This window comes from Hylaeus volcanicus, chromosome 5, assembly GCF_026283585.1.
Source record: "Hylaeus volcanicus isolate JK05 chromosome 5, UHH_iyHylVolc1.0_haploid, whole genome shotgun sequence".
NCBI lineage: Eukaryota > Metazoa > Arthropoda > Insecta > Hymenoptera > Colletidae > Hylaeus > Hylaeus volcanicus.
Window position 1 is genome coordinate 12,603,090 of NC_071980.1, and position 9,630 is coordinate 12,612,719.

General features: G+C 36.6%; 1 protein-coding gene across 1 annotated transcript in view; it reads right to left on the minus strand.

The window, feature by feature from the left end:
* Positions 1 to 5,487, minus strand: part of LOC128877599 (uncharacterized) — a 196,628-nt gene extending 191,141 nt beyond the window's left edge. Inside the window, exon 1 of the mRNA XM_054125039.1 lies at positions 5,378 to 5,487. The gene's annotated coding sequence lies outside the window, so the exon portion shown is untranslated. The remainder of the gene's footprint in view (positions 1 to 5,377) is intronic.
* Between the last annotated feature and the right edge of the window lie 4,143 nt (positions 5,488 to 9,630).

A 9,630-nucleotide genomic window follows, 5' to 3' on the forward strand; every position in this document is an offset into this window, starting at 1 on the left:
AGTTAAGAATCCTGCCTGATATGAATTTCAATTAAAAATAAAATAATAATACTCTTGAATTTTCAATATATGTTCAATATATCCTATTTTCAATTGTAATAACAGCCTCGTCGATCCTACCTGGAAAATACAGGGTGTGAATCCTGTCTGATATAAACTGAAATTAAAAATAAAATAATGACAATAACAATCAGTTCGAGCCTATCTCGATATATATAATGAATAATTTCAAATTTCATTGGAACAACTTTGTTCCAAAGCTCTGCCATACGTGAAAAGTTAGAGTTAGCACGAGGACAGATCTATATAATCAGCATTCACGTGTAAAGAGTAAGTACATTTGCTAGGTATAGTGCTTGGTCTAACAGAACTAATGGTGTTTGTGCTTAATAAAATCCTCTAGACAACGATGCATTCGTGTCGAAAGCTCTGTTAGGTTCAGCGTCGTTCTTGGAAAAAATCATACATACTCTACATAAATATATGTAGTATACATATAAATATGTATAAAAATGTATAATCGCTACAGCTTCAACGAGGCAACATTAATTGTCACACGTAGACACACAGGTGGGGCGTTTGTGCTCGTTTGTCGTGATTCACATTTATAAGAAGCCGGTAAAGGGGACTTTTGTGCTGCCAGGAAAATACGTCTTTCCATGTACGTGACTATTTGTGAGAAAATAATCTTCACACATACAGATGCGTCCGTGACTCAATTGGAGAAAATTCTACTTTGCATATAATTTATTTATAAAACTTCGTCAAGTCTCGGAGATGGCCTCAGTAAAGTGATTGGAATACACATCGAATTATACACAAACAAAAATATTCTGTTCTTCGAGGAAATAATTTTGGATACCCCATCGACAAAGACAACGTTGAAGAAAAATAATAATAATTGAACGATGAAATGACATTCATCAGAACGTACCTAATAAAAACGTCTACTATCTATCTTTTCAGAGAATATTCCACGGATTCCTACTTGTTCCAAACTCGATTACGTATCGCCGAACATGCACGTGATTACAACTTCGAAAGCTTTCAATATGGAAATGTAGAATTATCTTTTGCCTCGAATTTCTTCCTTTCGATCGGGAGGAATAATATTCTACGTGTCGAGCCGCGTTAGTGTTTGGATATTTCGTAGCGAAAGTAGTTTCGACGTATGCAAACCAGCTCAAACCATGGAATCGAGACTATGCATAATTTTTGTAGATTTTTCTGCTGTTGATTCAACTAAAATGGAAAAACTATGATCTATGATTCGTTTGTTTGGATTCAGGGTTACCAGTTATGTTCACATAAAGACTACTTGATTCAGAAATATATGTTGTGCATATGACTAATAATTTATATGATGACCAAGAAGATGGCGACTTTGGAAGTGATTCTACCGGATCATAAATTTCACTGTACAATTATTCAAATATGCTCGAACATAGAAATAACAGCTCAAATTACAAAATTAACTCTTGATTTAACTTCCTCTAGCATACTTATATATGGCTTCTGATATATTTATCATAAATGACCACTTTTCGAACAGCTTTGCCAGATCAAAGTTTTCACTACACAATCACAAAACAATTTAAAGTATTTCACCGATATAAATCCCAAGCATACTTGAACACAGTAATACCAACTCAAACTCTAAAATTGCCCCCGGATTAAATCATCTCAGACACACTAAAATTGACTCTAATTAAAGAAAAAATAAATAACCAAATAGAAAAATATATATGTCGAATTGAGTAACCTCCTTCTTTTCGAAGTCGGTTAAAAATATTTAAGAATCCTCAACATCTAATTGAGACCGAATCGTGGAAGAAGATGGCCGCTCTGGAAAAATCCACTGTCATTTAATATTCATCCCCTATTCCAAATCGAACCAAACAGCATTTTGTAGCCAGAGTGGAGCCCAGAATGTCAAGCTATATTTACGTTGACCCACGTTTGCGAACAAGTTCGATGCAACTATCGAAAATGCACGCGCAGAGAATTCTTCAGCCGAACCACGGACGCAATAAAGGGCAAATCTCGTGGAAGACGGGTCCACGGGATGGCTAGGCTGCGAATGTATCTGCTTTGTATCGAAGTATACGGGGGATCTAATGCGACACCGTCGCCCCGTAATCTCGTTTTGCTAACCGCGTTTTCTGGATCGTTTAGAAACTACTTCGGAACCGGTTAGTAAAACCGCGTTTCGTGATTCTTGCTACCTTCGCAGCGTGGGAGGCGTCGGGCAGCCAGCCAAGGTGCATTAATTCGAACCAGCGAGGCGGCAATTCTGTTTCCCGCGTTAATAAAGAAAAAAAAAACACTTCCCCTTCAATTAAACCTCGTTCAGCACCTTGGAAAAATTGATAACGTCGAACGATATTGAATATCGCGGCGTGTATGGTCGAATATTGTTTATTTACTCGATATTCAACCCGACATCTTTTACTCGTGGCTCTTATTTTTTATTATTAACGGTGTTTCTTATCTTTTTTATTCAATTAATTGTGCGATCTTGGTATATTTTATGATTCCGGCTCGTTACGAATTATTTGCAACATATTTTTCTGAAATATTCTTTTGAAAAATTTGTGCTATGAGTTTGATATAATTGAACAACTATCCTGGCTCGTTGTGAATTCTTTAAGTCAAATATATACTATATGTACACATACAAGTATACATACTATATGTATATACTTCATATATTTTTTTTTTAAATATTCTTTTACAAAATTTATGCCACATTTACATGAATCTGACGCAATTGAATATAATTGAATATAGATATACTCTACGTATTTTTTTTTAAATATTCTTCTAGAAAATTTATGCCACATTTACATGAATTTGACACAATTTAATATAAACGTGTATTAAATGCAACACAAATGTTTTGTATCAGCAAAAGTAAGTACACTTTTCTTGTGAATAAAACATGCTTGTTTTGGACTATATATACTATACAATATTTGTTGAAATGAATTAAATACGAGTAGATGTATTTAATTAACGTATATTCGATATTGTATGATTGTGAATTCGATGGAAAGACCATTTACACAAATACAAACAATTTCGAATCACAGTAAATAATGTACCGTTCGACCAAATAAATTTTAGTAAAATTGCATCGCTTGGTAAATATCGAATTTACAATCTACACCAGCGTGAAGCAATGAAAAGAACAAAGTAGAAAATCCCCGATCCACCAATTACTGGATATGCGATTTATGAAAAGAGGAACGAACTTTTCGAAATTATTCAACGCGCATCTATTGAATAGCAAATAAATTATGAAAAATCCCGATACGTAGAATTACCAGTGCGATACTTATTACTGAAACGAAAAAGCACCTCGCAAGTTGCGATTGGATCGTTAAAAATGATGCATCTCAACGTCGACGTTATCTCCCTCATGAATAATTCGTGTCATTAAATAATTCGTGTCATTAAATAATTCGTGCGAAGCTGAAGCACTTTTCAATTACCTCTCGACTGATCATCAAGAGATACATAATATTGTGCACAGACTATTTATATAGACTCCTACTTGATTTAGAAACTACCAAAGTAAAAGCGAATTGTTCAACAGTTAAAAATCTGGCTACGCGCGTTCACTTTATCTTCCTCGTGAATAATTCGTGCGAAGCTAAAGTACTTTTCAATGTATATAATTTCGTACATAGACTGTTCATATAGATTTCTATTTTAATTAAGAAACTACCAAAATAAAAGTGAACTGTTTAACCATTGAAAATCTAAAATTTCTCGATGTGGCTACGCGCGTACACTTTAGAATCACTTAGCAGCCTCTCTTCGCGAGACTCTTCGAAATAGCTCAAGACATGGTACACAAATCCAACGGACAGATATCCACGGAGCGTCACTCGGAGCACCCCTCGAAGAGACAAAGGGTGCCCCAGCAGCGAAAAGATTAATCTCCATTCTCTGCCCTACATTCATCCATGCAGACTAACGCGATTACTCTTCGCCGTTCCACGAGATTTTTCACGAACACTTAAAAACGACGGAATAAAGAGCCGCGCCGCTGAATCAACCCTCAAACCGGTCTCTCGATGCTCGTTACGACTACGTCTATCAAAAAGGAAAAGGAGGAAACGGAATACCACACAGTCATCGCCGAGAGTCTCCCCTGGAAGGGTTCCTCGAAAGTGATAAAAAAAAAAGAGTTCAGACCCTGTGATCGTTTCGCGTGAATTACTATCAACCCCCTGTCGTGCACAATGACTTCTTCGAGTCAAACGTATACTCGACATAACACATATTTTTGTAACACCTTGGAGGATATCGATATATCAGTGTATGAGTGCTTTTGTATAAAAAATATTATTATTGTGTTCATTATTTACGAATACGACATTTTTGGAAATTTTAAAATATAGAATATTTAAACACTCTTACCTCAAACAAATTTGTCTGAATATTCTCTTTTGTTGTTACCTCGAATTATTTTTGAAGAGGCTGGCAATTTTATTTCATTTCAAACATTCACAAACCACATGAATCTTGCTACTGGAATCTTGTCAATTTATTTGGGAACCTACCCCCAAACACATTTGTCTGAATATTCTCTTTTAAAATGTAGAATATTTAAATGTGACAACGTGTATTCTGGATACTCCACGACAACAAAACTCCACGTAACAAAATTATCGTTGTTTACGAACACCTTTTAGAATAAAAAAAAAAAAACGGAGAATATTAAAGTGTGACAGAATATATTTTATTTTATATCGTTATTATACTTTCGATGGAATGAGCCATGAACAATTGTTGTAGTAAGGATTCCATAATTCAAAATTAGCCTCTTTTTAAAAACACGTTATTTTGAACCTCTCAAGGAAGATTGATATCGAAGTTATCATTATTTACGAACACGACACCTTTTAAAAATTTAAGAATATAGAATTATAAATGTGACAGCATATGTGTGTTATTATCGTACTCAAAATAGAATGATAGAAAATAAACAATCTTTATTTTCTATCTACTTTATTCTTTCTTTCTACTTTACTGAAAGTTGAGCTCGAAAACATCGCGTTGACTCGTACGTAAACATTTTCATCCCCAAAATATAAATTCCACGCCCTTGCAATTTAAGTTCCCTTGAAATAAACCTTGCACGATCCGACACAGAAACGAGTACCGAATTGCAACCACGAAAAAGTTACTTCTGCACGACAGGGGGAGGTGAGGAGGAAGGTGAAGGAAACGAAGTACGAATTTTAACGTCGAAGGGACGAAACAGTCACGTACCAGCGAGTCCATCGAGGTTTGAGAGTCGATCGAGGGCGCGTATAAAGGGGAGAGTGAGAGTGTGGTCAGCCAGTTGTGGATGAAATTTACTCACGATTGTGTGACACGTTTCGGCGGTGCGGCAGGACTGTCGTCGAGGGTGGAAAAGCACGTCGGACAGGCCGCGAAAGAGGCTCGCTCGTCTCTCGGCGCGCATCGCGCAGACGTGCGCTCTCCTCCGAACCCCCTCTGCGTTTACGTGGTACACACGGCGAACGATAAACGGAGGAGGGGGTGGAGGACGGAGGGTGAAAAGGAAGATCGCGGGGATGTTTTCCCGTGGTTGGCAGCAAGACAGGAAGCGGTTGGGGAAGGAATCGGTTTGTAACGGTGTCACTGGGAAATGAGAGTAAACCTACGCAACAAAAAAAAAACCAAGAGTGGGGTGGGTGGGTTGACCATGTAGCGAGACCTGACACTTCCAGGACAAAAGGATGCAGATAGGTGCAGCTGGAGGTCTCGAAGGATGAAAGGGATCGGTTGCAGTATGGAAACGAGTGTTTTGGGGGTGAAAAATTCTATGTGGGTGATTTGGGAGGGTATGTATGGTGAATACTTGTTTTAATGTGTAGGGTTGTCTGTTTAAAAGGGTTAAACTGATAAAACTGATTTTCTTCTATTTATTTTGGACGTGGTTATAGCTTGAATTAGGGAAAAGTGTATTAAAAGAAGATTGATGAAAAGATCGCATTATCCTTTTATATTCTATGTTTACATTCTAGTTTGCACCATAGCCAGAAGTGGGTTTTATGAGAAAAGAAAAATTGTATACCCTTAAAGTTTCATGTTTGATGTTTGATAAATTTTGTTAATATAATTATATATTTTAGTAGAGATATTTTAAAGACCTTGATCAACGAGAATACAAACAAACTTTATATTTTGACCCAAAAAAAATATCAGCAATCCCTTAAATGCGACATTTCTGGTCCGATTTCGTGGGTAGCTCTTCGGGTTCGCTACAAGAATACTAAAGAGGGTGAAAGCTGTCCGAGTTTGAATGATTACAATGGAAAATTAAGAATAAAGTATTTCATTCTGTGCAACGTCATTCTTTGTCAACTTTTATCTTGAAGTAGGAACTTTCGGTGAACCCTATGTATATAAAGACGATGGCTGTGAAAAATTCGATTAAAATCGAGGAATGAACGGCATACATTTCCATCGCCAAGATACAGAAATGGTAATTTTAAGAAAACTTGCACCCTTGTTCTTCCCACGAATTTCCCTGGCGTGCATGGGAGGAAACTCACCCCGATTAGAAAAGTTTCAGGTCGAATTTATAGGAGATAAACTTCATGAATATTTAATCGTTTCTGATCGACCATCGTTTATTCAATTTATACACGTACGAACCACAATTGCTTTTCAACTACTTTCCACCAGTTTTAGCGATTTTCAGTGTTCTGCTAATTTTTGTTAGCCTACACGAACCAATTAATTTATTTAGCGTTTATCATTTACTTTTTCTTAGATAATTGACATGAAAATTACAATTGATTCTCTGTAGCAACAGTTCTCTCCCCAAAATTAAGGTAAACCCTTTATTAACAATTCAATGATTTTATGAAGAAGAAGCTTACAGCTCCATTAAGCACTTAATTTATTCATAACTTCTTTGAGTATAAATTAACAATCTAAAACTACCTTCGATGAAAATATAGAATGAAACACAATGCACAGAACAATAAAATCCTGAAGCTAAGATTTTGTTGTCTATCTTAAACGTCAAAAAAATGCTCGTGTCTCTTACGAAAAACACTTATTCCCTCCGTAAAAGTCGAAAGGCTTCCATCATTTTTCTAGAATCCCCAAAGAAGCTTCACATGACATAAAGCACCCTTAAAAACCATGGTTCTCCCGTGGCAGTTCATGCGAAATTTCACCGCGATTCCCTCGATTCGCGGGGGATGCAACAAATCTCCTGAATCGTTTTCCATCCTGTGTACGTTTCTCCGCGTCGTCATGCAACTCGTTGCGTGGACACTTGATACGTATCACGCTCTGTTTTCTCAGACATAATAGCATCTCTCAAATTGCGGCCGCGCTCCGTCGCGGCGCTGTTTCATTTTTAATGTTGTTTATATACCGCAACGTCATTAGCGCGAACAGCAATCTCTCGTCGTTGAGTATTTTCTTTCTCTGCGCGGCGCGCGAGCCACGGAATTTCCGACTGGAAATTTTCCCTAAAAAACGAACAATTTATTCGACGACCAAGACTTATCTTTGGACCAGAAACTACCCTCGTACACGGTTACTTTACTGCCTGATGCAATAGGCGACGTTATCTTTTCGCGAAACTCATAACTGTATTTCGTAGTCATTGTGGTTTGAGAAAAGATTGTTAAAATTGATAATATTAGTAAGTGCATGAAAATTTATTAGATAGAGATCTATATTTATTTAATTATATAAATTTAGGATTGATTATATATATAGAATTTTATATATATGTACGTATACATGTATAATATACATTAATGAATAAATATTAATTAATTTCGTTAATTTTATAGAATCTATTGACGTGTTACATATTTGATGAATTCGTAAATGTATATATAGGTGTACGTGGTCGATCTTAAATTTATATAAGTAAATAAATACATATAGAATATATGTATAATTGTATTCTATTAAATAACAATAAATTTATACAGCCTGGGCCAAGTAAAATTAACAAGCTACCATTTCTCGTTAGCAGTACATTTCGAGAAAAATGTCAAAGGGAAAAAATGAATGGTTCAAAGTGTACTTTATTTATAAGACCATGTTCTTTTTATAAGTAGAATGGTGCAATCGATAGTTACATTATTTTTTTTTTTAATGGAAATGTATATTTTTGTTTACATGGATTGACTCCATTCATCACTCTACGTAAAATATTATTAGGATAAATGAAATCTACTCCAAGGCATAATGTACATAGAAAAAGAAATCGAAATGTTCCATCGACCACTACCACGACTCCAAAGCGACGTGGAACGATCGATCACGCGTGTATCGCGTTGAAAATTCATATTCTTTTATCGTACGTGGCTGAAAACAACAGCACGCGGTGAACACTTGACTCGATCATCTAATTAAAAAGTTGCGAAAGGGGGACCGAGCGTCTTCGTAGGACTCGTGAATCTTTCATGTGTCATTGGCTCTCGGTCCATCGCGAGTCGCTTCACCTGCTCCCGAAGAGAACGAAAGTTTCGTGCGGAAAAGGAGCTGCAACCCCTCGGTGAATGAGTGCAACGAGCCACGCGGAACAAGGAAAGATCGATGGTCCGTCGAGACGCCAACGTTCCTAACGACATTCTTCGTTTCTTTATCCATCCTTGCTAAACTTGACAACATCGCCACACGCGTTATCCTAAAATGGAGTGAATAGAATAGTAAGGAGGTGTGCCTAGAGAATATTGTGTACTTTAATCAATTTACCAGAACGAATTAAAATTCAAACTGAATAAATATGTGTACTGAATAAATATGTATATATGAATAGCAAAGGCCCAGAGATTTAAATAGAATGCCTGCCTAGGATCATTCTATGATTTCTAAGCAAACCAAGTTGTAAATGTCGGCTCGGAGCGTTAGAACTTACCTTGTTCGATGTTTCGGCAATTCGCAAACACAGGAAGCAATCCCTTAGGAGCAAGTTTCGCTGAATACTGGATGCTAGTTTCACAATTCCCTTAGAAACAATCTCTACGGTCTTCCTCGGCGATATCACCCTCAATGTTTACGTTCTGCTTTAATTATACAGCGCACACGCGCTTTTATTAATAGTGCAAGGGGTGCCAAGGAGGGCGCGCGCATATACGTGTAATGAATGAAAACCTCGCTCATTTTTCCCCCTTACCCATTCCCGTTTTCAGTTTATTGAAAATTTAGTCGGCGAAAAAGTGATACCATAAAACAAGAGAATTTTGATGCGGAGGAAGAAGAAGGGAGAAAAGTACGGGATACTTTGTTCTTTTATGGATCACTAGTACCAGGCACGGTTCCTTAATCAATTTACACTTTACACTTAACACTTTACACTTTACACTTTACATTTTTCCATTTTCCACTTTTCCGCTTTTCCATTTTCCATTTTCCACTTTACGCTTTTACATTTTTGCACTTTACACTTTTGCACCTTACATTTTTCCACTCTCCACTTTTGCATTTTTCACTTTTCCGCTTTTCCACTGTACACTTTTGCACTTTCCACTTTTCGCTTTTCCACTATATACTTTTGCACTTTACATTATTGCACCTTACGCTTTTGCACTTTACACTTTACACTTTACACTTTACACTTTACACTTTACACTT